This window comes from Macaca thibetana, chromosome 4 (assembly GCF_024542745.1).
Source record: "Macaca thibetana thibetana isolate TM-01 chromosome 4, ASM2454274v1, whole genome shotgun sequence".
Classification (NCBI taxonomy): Eukaryota; Metazoa; Chordata; class Mammalia; order Primates; family Cercopithecidae; genus Macaca; species Macaca thibetana.
In genome coordinates this window covers 81,861,302-81,873,645 of record NC_065581.1, presented here as the reverse complement: position 1 = coordinate 81,873,645, position 12,344 = coordinate 81,861,302, and positions in this window count along the sequence as shown.

Below are 12,344 nucleotides of genomic sequence, written 5' to 3'. Positions count from 1 at the left end.
GATGTGGTGTTGATAGCAGTGGGATAGTTAATGTGACAGACAAGCCCAAGCTTCACAAGAGTTGGACATATTATATACTGGTAGGTATGGGCCCAGGGTCTCTGAAGGGATTGATGTGTTAGGTTGCTAATATGGTTACTTCTAGTTTATCTCTGTAAGTGTGTTGATATTGCAATAAACATTATTTTATCTAGAAAAAAGTGCTTGTTTTCTTATATAGAATAGTAAGAGTATCTAGAGCACTCTCTAATACCTCATAGATTAGAGGTGCTCCGTCGGACAAAACATTTTTTTTTCTCTCTAGGGAGGGATCCAAGACGTTTTGGAGAAAATCTCTTTTCTGAGAAAAAAACCACATTGGTGGTTGTGGACCCAGAAACTGGTGCTGTGTGAGGATAGGTCCTTTAGATGAGTGATGCACTCCATATTGGGGCACGCATGCTCATTCTTGCTGTCTGCCTCATTCCCTTTTCTCTGGAACGTATGGGACTACTTTGGCTTAGTATTTCCTCAGGTTCTTGTGGTAAGAGCACCTAAGAGATTGGGGATAAAATAGGCATAGACTGAGAAGAAGAGGTATAGAGTAGTCAGGAGGCCTTCCAGAGTTCCCTATCCCAGCTTTTACTATAGCTCTGTTTTGTGGGTACCAGATACCTGCCCAGATTAATAAAACTATTTTGTTTCTACATTTTTTCCCTATTCTTCATGTGTGTGATGCATCTGTCAGAATTTCAGGGGGAGGGATATGAATGACACCTTAAGTTCCTAACTTAAGTTTAACTTGTTTGCTCGAAATTCAGTCATTCATTCATCCCTGCTTTTAGTATTTGTTGAGTACCTGCCAAGTGCCATATTCTGTTGCTGGAGATGTGGTGATGAGGAAGGAAAGTTGTTCTTTTGGAAAATTTCAGACTCATCAGAAGGTCACATGTGCAAACACATAATCATAATACAATGTGGTAAATGTACAAAGAGAGGTGTATTAGTCCCTTTTCTGTTCCTTATACAGAATACTGAAACTGGGTAATTTATAAAGAAAATAAATTTATTTCTTACAGTTATGGAGGCTGAGAAGTTCAAGGTCAAGGGGCCACATTTAATAAGAGCCTCTTTGCTGGTGAGAGCTCTCTGAAGATTTCTGAGGCTTTGTAGGACATCATTTGGTGATGAGGTTGAGTGTGTTGACATGCTAGCCCAGGTATCTCTTCCTCTTCTTATAAAGCCACCCATTTCCTTCTCATGATAACCCATTAATCTATTAATCCATGCATGAGTTAATCCTTTCATGAGGGCTTTGCCCTCACTGCTTTCTTTTTTTTTTTTTTTTTTTTTTTGAGATAATAACACATTTTTATTTTGTCATGAACTCAGCAGAAATTTTATATTCATAAATTTGACAGTCTTGGGTTTTTTCGGCATAATTTTTTTTTTCTTTTTTGTTCTTTTGAGACGGAGTTTCGCTCAGTCGCCCAGGCTGGAGTGCAGTGGCCTGATCTCAGCTCACTGCAGGCTCCGCCTCCCAGGTTCACGCCATTCTCCTGCCTCAGCCTCCAGAGTAGCTGGGACTGCAGGCACTCGCCACTACGCCTGTCTAATTTTTTCGTATTTTTAGTAGAGAAGGGGTTTCACCTTGTTAGCCAGGGTGGTCTTAATCTCCTGACCTCGTGATCCACCCGTCTCAGCCTCCCAAGCCACAATTTTTTTTAAACTTTAAGTTCTCGGATACATGTGCTGAACGTGCAGATTTGTTACATAGGTATACATGTGCCATGGTGGCTTGCTACACCTATCAATCCGTCATTTAGGTTTTAAGCCCCACATACATTAGGTATTTGTCCTGATGCTATCCTTCCCCTTTCCTCCCACCCCCCCAACAGGCCCCAGTATGTGATGTTTCCCTCCCTGTGTTCTCATTGTTCAACTCCCACTTACGAGTGACAACGTGCAGTGTTTGGCTTTTTGTTCCTGTGTTAGTTTGCTGAGCATGATGGTTCCAGCTTTGTCCATGTCCCTTCAAAGGACTATGAACTAATTCCTTTTTATGGCTGCATAGTATTCCGTAGTGTATATGTGCCACATTTGCTTTATCCAGTCTATCATTGACGTCTTCCCTCACTTCTTAAAGGCCCCATCTCTCAATAATGCCATATTGGTGATTAAATTTCAACATGAGTTTTGGAGGGGATATTCAAACCGCAGTAAGAAGTATTTACAAAGAACGGTATAATAGCTAGGGAAGGGTGATGGAAATGGTAAGTGAGTATTCTGAAACAGTACTATTAAATAGAACTTTCTGCAAAGATGTAAATATTCTCTGTCTATACTGGCCAGTACAGCCCCTAAACCATGTAACTACTGGGCACTTGAAATGAGACCAGTCTGCCTGAGAGTCTAAATTTCAAATTTTATTAAATACTAATTAATTCAAATTTAAATTTAAGTTTAGCTCCGTGTGGCTAGTGGCTACCATGTTGGGCAGTGAAGCTTTAGAAACTCTGCAAAGCATTAGGAAATGAGGAAGTCAAATTGTCCCTGTTTGCAGATGACATGATTGTATATTTAGAAAACCCCATCGTCTCAGTTCAAAATCTCCTTAAGCTGATAAGCAACTTCAGCAAAGTCTCGGGTTCATAATCAATGTGCAAAAATCACAAGCATTCCTATACACCAATAACAGACAAACAGAGAGACAAATCATGAGTGAATTCCCATTCACAATTGCTTCAAAGAGAACAAAATACCTAGGAATCCTACTTATGGGGATGTGAAGGACCTCTTCAAGGAGAACTACAAACCACTGCTCAATGAAATAAAAGAGGACACAAACAAATGGAAGAACATTCCATGATCATGGATAGGAAGAATCAATATCATGAAAATGGCCATACTGTCCAGGTAATTTATAGATTCAATGCCATTCCCATTAAGCTACCAATGACTTTCTTCACAGAATTGGAAAAAACTACTTTAAAGTTCATATGGAACCAAAAAAGAGCCCGCATTGCCAAGAAAATCCTAAGCCAAAAGATCAAAGCTGGAGGCATCACGCTACCTGACTTCAAACCATATTACAAGGCTACTGTAACCAAAACAGCATGGTACTGGTACCAAAACAGAGATATAGACCAATGGAACAGAACAGAGCCCTCTGAAATAATACCACACATCTATAGCCAGCTGATCTTTGACAAACCTGACAAAAACAAGAAATGGGGAAAGAATTCCCTGTTTAATAAATGGTGCAGAAAACCGAACACCACATGTTCTCACTCATAGGTGGGAATTGAACAATGAGAACACTTGGACACAGGAATGGGAACATCACACACCGGGGCTTCTTTTGGGGTGGGGGGAGGGGGGAGGGATAGCATTAGGAGATATACCTAATGTAAATGACCAGTAAATAGGTGCAGCACACCAACATGGCACATGTATACATATGTAACAAACCTGCATGTCGTGCACATGTACCCTAGAACATAAAATACAATAAAAAAATAAAAGTAAATAAATAAATAGAAACTCTGCAAAGCAGAAAGTAATATGCACCCTAAGAGAAATATGAACAATGACAATGGGGAACAGTTCCCTTAATGCACAGCTCACCCTCTGTGTGGATGATGCTTCTGGAGGGTTACTATGAGTAGTGATAACTCTGTGACTATTTGAAAACTGACCGATGGTGCTAGGTGACTCTGCCAGTCAACCGCTTCATGACAAATAAGTGTATTGAATGCCTAACCAGTTCTGTCCTCCATAGTTAGTCTTATCACACAATTGTCCAGAAATGACCCAGGACGCATGTCATTTCCTTTCTATAAGGTAGTAGCTAAAAAGTTTCTTTGGGGGAGTTATACATTGTAATCTCCTTTGACAAGGTTTGTTTTGGGAAGAGCAGCTATTAATTCTGAAGAGAGGAGACTGACACAGAGCATGTACAGTGTCTGACTGACCTCCTAGACGATGAGATGTTGATGCTCTGCCTTTTTCTCCTGGCCCTATGCTCATTATCTCCATATAATGTCCACTGTTGAACCACTGGAGAAAAGCTTCTCTGCTGTTGCCTCGACCTCTTCCCTTCTCAAACCAGAACAAAACCCAGCGAATTATTTGCTGGTGATTGTGATTATTTCTCTGGCCTTACCCCTATTAAATTAAATGCATTAAGAAGACAATGCCTCCCAGGAAAAGATAGAAAAAAATTACTGCAGAATTTCCCTCATATGAGGTACCAAAAAAAAAAAAAAAACCCACTAGAGTTTACACAGCATTTTATATTACACACCACAGATTCCCATCCATTATTTCATTTTGTCTTTCCAACAATCCTGTGAGATGTTTTCATCCTAACTTTGTATGTAAGAAAACTGAGACTCACAGAAGTTAAAGACTTACCCACAATCACTTGGCCATCAACGGAAAAGTTGGGACTCAGCATAAGTCTTCTGATGCCTAAATGGCATCTGTAAACATGGAAGGAAGGAGATTAGGGCAATAACAATTATTAGGGAAATAATTCTTACTGAGAGAGAAGAAGGGAGAAGAGAAGGGAAGGGAAGAGGAAAGAGAATGAAGGTTCTTTCTCCTTGCTAATTTTTTTTCTGCCTTGTTGGAGATCCAAGACACTTTGGGGAAACTCTGCTTTGCTCTGAAAAAAACCATGTGGATGGCTGTTGACCCAGCAGCTAGTGGGTGCCATCTTAGAGGTGAAGTTCCTGTCAGTGAAATCATTGATTGAGAGAAGCAATCACCAAAGCATATCCTTCAACAAAACTTCCCTTCCTCTAGCCACTTACTTCCATCCGGTGAACAACACCTTACCATGAGTGAGGAGCTGAGGAATTCAGAGCTAGGGCACAGCCAGTGGGAAAGTCTTGGTGATTTTTTAAGAGTTTACCATTAGGGATTAGAAAGGGGGAAATGAAACTCTCAGCTTTTGCTCTTATGATGTTAGTTCCCCTAGAGGTACATGTACAAAACTTCAAAATGCTATGATAAGTTATTTCTAATGGTGAGGTTTCCAGATAAAACTCTTTTTTCCAGGCCTCTGTAAACATTTTTATTTTACTTTTTTGAGACAGGGTCTTGCTTTGTCACTGATGCTGGAGTATAGTGGTACAATCCTGGCTCACTGCAGCCTCCACTTTCTGGACTCAAGCAGTCCTCCTACCTTACCCTCCCAAATAGCTGGGAGTACCAGTGCAAGCCACTATGCCTGACTAATTTTTGTAGTTTTGGTAGAGATGCCATTTAAACATATTTTAAAAATATGTTAAGATATTAAAGATAAAGATAGTAATAATATAAACTTATTTCTGAGAGGTAAATCTCATGATTGTTGACATTAACTGATATTCATATAACATGAATTGTGACCCCAAAGCTACTTAATATATTTTAGTCCCCAAAACCTAAATAAGGAAGATACTATTTAGTATGATTTTATAAATACGTGATTAAAACAAAAATAAGGGGCTGACCTACCAGGGCTACCCAACTGGAAAGGAGCAAAATCAGGATTTGAACTCAAGCCCATCTGATCCCAGACTTGTTTTCACTGTGTTGCAAAACGTAATGCTAGATAACAAAAGAAAAAAATAGATAAATTGGACTTCAAATTTAAAATCTTCAATGTACCAAATGACACTATTAACAAAATGAAAAGGTAACCCACAGAATGGGAGAAAGTACTTGCAAATTATATATATGATATGAAATTAGTATCTAGAATATATAAAGAACTACAACTCAACAACATCAAAAAATGAACAACCCTATTTAAAAATAGGGAAAGGACTTATATAGACATTTCTCCAAAGAAGATATACAAATGGCTGGTAAGCACATAAAAAGATGCTCACCATCACTAATCATTGGGGAAATGCAGATCAAAATCACAATGAGATACCACTTTATATCCACTGGGATGATTAACATAAAAGCAAACAAAAAACCTAAAAAATAAGAACTTTTGGTGAGGATGTGGAGAAATTAGAACCATTGTTCATTGCTGTTGGGAATGTTAAATGATCCACTATGGAAAATGGTATGATGGTATTTTAAAAAATGGAAAATAAAATTGCCATATGATCCAGGAATTTTATTTCCAGGTATACACCCAAAAGCATTCAAAGCAGGGACTTGAATCAATGTTTATATATTCACATGTATAGTAACATTATTCTCAATAGCCAAAATTTGAAGAGACTGAAGTGTCTATCAATGCATGTATGAGTAAACAAAATGCAGTATTCATATCTATGAATTCCTCATCCATGGATTCAACTAACAATGGGTCAAAAATATTTGAAAAAAAATGAATGCTTGCAACAATACTGAACATATAGACCTTTTCCCTTATTATTCCCTAAACAATACAGTGTAATAATTATTTACATAGTATTTACATACATTGATTATTATATGTAAACTACAGATGATTTAAAGTATATGGGAGAATGTGTATAGGTTCTGTGCACATACCATGCCACTTTTTATAAGGGACTTGAGTACCTGTGGAGTATGGTATTCAAGGAGGGTCCTGGAACCAATCTGCCAGGGATACCGAGTGATGGCTATACATCAACTTTAAAAGGAATGAAATTTTGACACATTACAACATAAATGAACTTTGAAAACATTATGCTGAATGAAATAAATCAGACACAAAATGACAAGTATTATATAATTCCACTTACAAATACATACAGTAGTCAAATTCACAGAGACACAAAGTAGAATGGTGGTTGTCAGGAGTTGCAAGGAGAGGGGAAATGGGAGTTAGTGTATAACGAGTACAGAGTTTGAGTTTGGGAAGATGAGAAAGTTCTGGAGATGGATGGTGGTGATAGCTGCACATTAATATGAAAGCACTTAATTCAATAGCACAGTACACTTAAAATGGTTAAAATGCTGATACAATCAAAGCACTGTGCTAATTTTAATAAGAGTGATTTAAAGTAATCCTCATGGCTTTCTGAAAGTAGATTGCACAATTATCTGTCTATTAATGTTTTCAATCTTTAACAAATATTTATTGAACATAAACTGTGAATCAGGTATCATTCTAGACATCACGAATATTGTAGTGAACAAGACATAGAACTTCTCTGCACACATACAGTATAAAATCTGGTGGAAGAAACAGTAATCAAATAATAACTCAAATAAATGTAAACTTACCACTGTGTAAGTGTTCTCCAAGAAAAGGGCATTGATGGTGCTATGAGAACAAATGCTAGGGAGAACATGATTGATGGAAAAAACACTTTCTAGGTCTTGATTCTTAACAGAAGACATAAAAATGTACACTTGCATCCTGGGCACACTGTATTGCTGCCTCTAATATAATATGAATAGTAGTGTCTTCTTGAGTCCCTCATTTTTGCAAGCCAAGTGTATTTGTGATATTGCTTTACTAAGAAAGCATGGGAAATGTTTCTTGTGTGACTGCCAAAGTATGGCGTTAAAAACAGAAGCCTGATACACAAATGCAAGTAGTATGTATTTGATCCTCACCTAACTAGCATTTAATTATCCTGGCAATCAAAACAGGCTATCAACATTCTTTAGTAAATCTCTATAATCATTTCTGTTAGATCATAAGTAAGTAAAAAGGGGTAATCATTTGATTTCATTTGTAGGTAACAAGACACAGGAAAATTCAATCATTTCTGTACTTAAATGTTGCTCACCTATGAGAGACCAAATGATTCATATATACATATATATTTTCATTTTTAGCTCTTATTTTAGATACAGGGGGTACATATCTTAAAACAATCATTTGAAAAAGTATATAAGGAGATATGTGAACTTTATCTAAACACTCCCTGTGTTAGAAAGGAGAGCAGGAGACAACTTACTATTTACCAAAAGAAAATTAAGTCCCTTATAAATGGATCACTGTAGCCCCCCAAAAAACTGAGGGCACAAGCTCTTTCACAAGTCTCCGTTTACCTGTTTACTTATATATTTAACTTTTTGAAATCTAAGATGTGTCATTAGTTATTGAACCAGGAAGAAAACATGATGCCAATTAAACTTGATATAATGCCTTATCCATAGTCCTGTGCAACATGTAATCAGTCACATCAGTCCCTCATTACTTTGAAGTCTTCTGCTTTCCATTGCATTGTTTGGAATGCAACAGTCTATCCTTTTGCATATGTCTCAAACAAACTCTAAGTTGATTTCTACTAGTTTGGTTCCATAAAGTGCTTTGTTGTTGCTGTAAGAAAATGTGGAATTGACACCATTCCTTCTGTGACCTTCATTAATGTCAAGTTTATGCCCCATCTTTTTCTTTCTAAGCCTTATGTGCACAATAGTCTTTTGTTTCAATGCTGCTTCCTAATGTAACCTTGTTGAAGACATTTTATTTGGTAAACTCAATCCTTGTTGTACCAGCAGTGCAAAGAACTCAATGAAAATGATTAAAATTGAACAACCATGCTGCCTGCCCTACAGTGGTTGTAAGATGCCATCAACTCTGAAAAGCATTCCTATTTGGAAGATTTTTGAAATTATTTTAAAAATTACATAGCATGAGGCTGGGCGCGGTGGCTCATGCCTCTAATCCTAGCACTTTGGGAGGCCAAGGCAGGCAGATTGCCTGAGCTCAGGAGTTTGAGACCAGTCTGGGCAACATAGTGAAACCCTGTCTCTACTAAAATGCAAAAAATTATCTGGGCATGGCTGCATGTACCTGTAGTCCTAGCTACTTAGGAGGCTGAGGCAGGAGAACTGGTTGAATCTGGAAGGCAGAGGTTGCAGTGAGCCAAGATCGCAGTGACAGGACTAGTTGGATTTCCTAGGCCAACTAAGAATCCCTAAGCCTAGCTGGGGAAGGTGACCACACCCACCTTTAAATATGGGGCTTGTGACTCAGCTCACACCCAACCAATCAGGTAGTAAAGAGGGCTCACTAAAATACAAATTAGGCTAAAAGCAGGAGGTAAAGAAATAGTCAAATCATATATCGCCTGAGAGCACAGGAGGAGGGACAATGATCAGGATATAAACCCAGGCATTCGAGCAGGGAGCGGCAACCCCCTTTGGGTCCCCTCCCATTATATGGGAGCTCTGTTTTCACTCTATTAAATCTTGCAACTGCAAACTTTTCTGGCCCATGTTTGTTCCGACTTGAGCTGAGCTTTCACTCACCGTCCACCACTACTGTTTGCTGCCATCGCAGACCTGCCGTTGACTTCCACCCCTCTGGATATGGCAGGGTGTCTGCAGCATTTCTGATCCAGTGAGGCACCCATTGCCACTCCTATTTAGGCTAGAGGCTCACCATTGTTCCTGCATGGCTAAGTGCCTGGGTTCATCCTAATCGAGCTGAACTCTAGTTGCTGGGTTCCATGGTTCTCTTCCATGACCCATGGCTTCTAATAGAGCTATAACGCTCACTGCATGGCTCAAGATTTCATTCCTTGGAATCTATGAGGCCAAGAACCCCAGGTCAGAGAACAAAAGGCTTGCCACCCCATCTTGGGAGCTCTAAGAACAAAGATCCACCCAGTAATATTTGGTGGCCTCGTATGGGGATTCTCCAAAGTGGTGAGTAATATCGGACCACTTTCATTTGCTATTCTGTCCTATCCTTCCTTAGAATTGGAGGAAATACCAGGCCCCTGTTGGTCAGTTAAAAACGATTGGTGTGGCTGCTGGACTTAAGACTCAGGTGTGAGGCTTCCTGGGAAAAGTCTTTCTAACAACTCCCAACCCTTCTGGGTTGGGAGCATTGATCTGCCTGGAACCAGCTTCCACTTTCACAGTTTTCCTGGGGAAGCTGAGGGCTGACCAGAGGCAGAAAACTGTCGTCCTGAACTCCCGGCACTGGTAAAGATCATGGTGCAGCCAGAAGTCTCTACCCAACAGTTGCCCATGAGTGCGCCCCTGCCTCTCCTTCTGACCCATAACTCCTGGGTCCCGACCACAACTTTCTTGAAAGTGTAGCCCCAAAAGTCTTCTCACCTCTGAATCTACTTCCTCCAATCCCTGCCTCCTAGGTACTAATGCTTCAAACTTTCACTTTCTCTCCCAAGTATTAGAGCAAGTTGTATCTCCAAAGGGATATAAGGAAGCTCTACACTATGTCCTTGGGCGTTTAGGCTATGAACCCAGGGAGTCTTGCACCTGGTGTCCCTCCCAATTTAGGTATACAGCTCTTGACATGGGCAGTTTTGTGGGACTCATTCCCCACCACCCTTATCAGGGCCCCAAGTTTGTAAATGGCTATGAGGATTGCTCTCCCATTGTGTAAGATGCTCTCCTCCCCCGTTTCTACCCAGCTTAACAACCCCTCCCCAACCCTGGCAATGCAATCTCCAAACCTTGGCTCCTTGGCCAGGGCCTTAGAACTGATGACCCAGTATTTTAACAAGTGGAACTGGATCTACAACACCATAAGAGATCGGGATGAAAACGAATTGAGTAAATTAAAGGGAGGCGCATATTACTGTAGTGGCAAATGGGGGCAGCGAGCAAATGTCCTTCCACTGTGTTCCCAAAATCCATCTACAGAAAGAGAGAAAGACAGAGAGAGGAAAGAGAGGGAGGGGGGAAAGAGAGAGAGAGAGAGAGGAACGAGAGAGAAAGGAAAGAGAGAGAGAGGGGGGAAAGAGAAAGGCAGAGAGAGAGAGAGAGAGAAGTAGTAAAGAAAAGAACAGTGTGCCCTATTCCTTTAAAAGCCTGGGTAAATTTAAAACCTATTATTGGTAATTGAAGGTCTTCTCTGGGACCCTATAACACTCCAATACCAAACAAGGGCACAGCCCGAAAGCACTGAGACCACTGACAACCAGTAGTATTCCTATCAAAAATCCTAAACCCAGTAAACCACGGATGGTCCAAGTGCATTCAATCTGTAGCAGCAACTGTTTTGCTACCAGAAGAAAGTAGAAAAATAACTTTTAGGGGAAACCTCATTGTGAGTACACCTCACCAGTTCAGGCTATCCTAAGTCAAAAAAAAAAAGCAAAAATGTAGTTTACTAACTCAAAAATCTTAAAGTATGGGGCTATTCTGTTAGAAAAAGGTGATTTAACACTAACCACCGATAATTCCCTTAACCCAGCAGATTTCCTAACAGGGGATTTTAATCTTAAGTACCATACAAAGGTCCGACCAGACCTAGGAGAAACCCCCTTCAGGACAGGATGATACATGCTTCCTCCCAGATGACTAAGGGAAAAACCACAATGGGTGTTCAGTAATTGATAGGGAAATTCTTGTAGAAGCAGAGTTGGGAAAATTGCCTAATAATTGGTCTGCTCAATGTGCGAGCTGTTTGCACTCAGTCAAGCCTTAAAGCACAGAACCAGAAAGGAACCATCTATACCAATTCTAAGTTAATTTAGACTAGACAAGGTCTTATTAATAGCAAAGGAAAATTGGAATTCCAGACTTACAAGGTTTTCAATAAAAATAAATTTCGCTAAAAGTTAACAGTGTAACCTGTATTATCCTAACTTCTAATCTTGTGGCCTTAGACAGTTTAGTCCACAGACATAAAGGAAGTTCACTTTGAAAAAATGGTTATCATCTTCAAAAAAACTCTATCTCAATCCTGACTCAAAAGGTTACCTACACCCTCTCTGAAACGAATTTGCATAAGAACTGGTGTTTATGGGAATGCATCTTGATGGGGCAACTGGGTTGTTATGAAATACTCAGGAACCCAGCCCAGATCTAGAACTCACCCCTGAGCGCAAAGGCAATGTTGGGCATGCTGGTAAAGGACCACTAGAATCCAGCAGCCTGGACCTCTTTCTTTGTGGTCAAGAGAGGCGGGAAAACGGGTGCAGGACTGCTACATCGGCAAGCGTAACTAATCTGATAAGCAGAGGGTCCATGGGGTGGTTACACACCCTGGAAAAGTATAAGCATTAGGACCATAGAAGACGCTCTAGGACTAATGCTCATCGGAAAATGACTAGGGGTGCTGGCATCCCTATGTTCTTTTTTCAGATGGGAAATGTTTCCCCCAAGGCAAAAATGTCCCTAAGATGTATTCTGGAGAATTGGGAACAATTTGACCCTCAGACGCTAAGAAAGAAATGACTTATATTCTTCTGCAGTACTGCCTGGCCACAATATCCTCTTCAATGGGGAGAAACCTGGCCCCCTGAGGAAAGTATAAATTATAACACCATCTTACAGCTAGACCTCTTTTGTAGAAATGAGGGCAAATGAAGTGAAGTGCCATATGTGCGAACTTTTTTTTTCATTAAGAGACAATTCGCTATTATGTAAAAAGTGTAATTTATGCCCTACAGGAAGCCCTCAGAGTCTACCCCCCTGCCCCAGTGTTCCCCCGGCTCCTTCTCCAACTAATA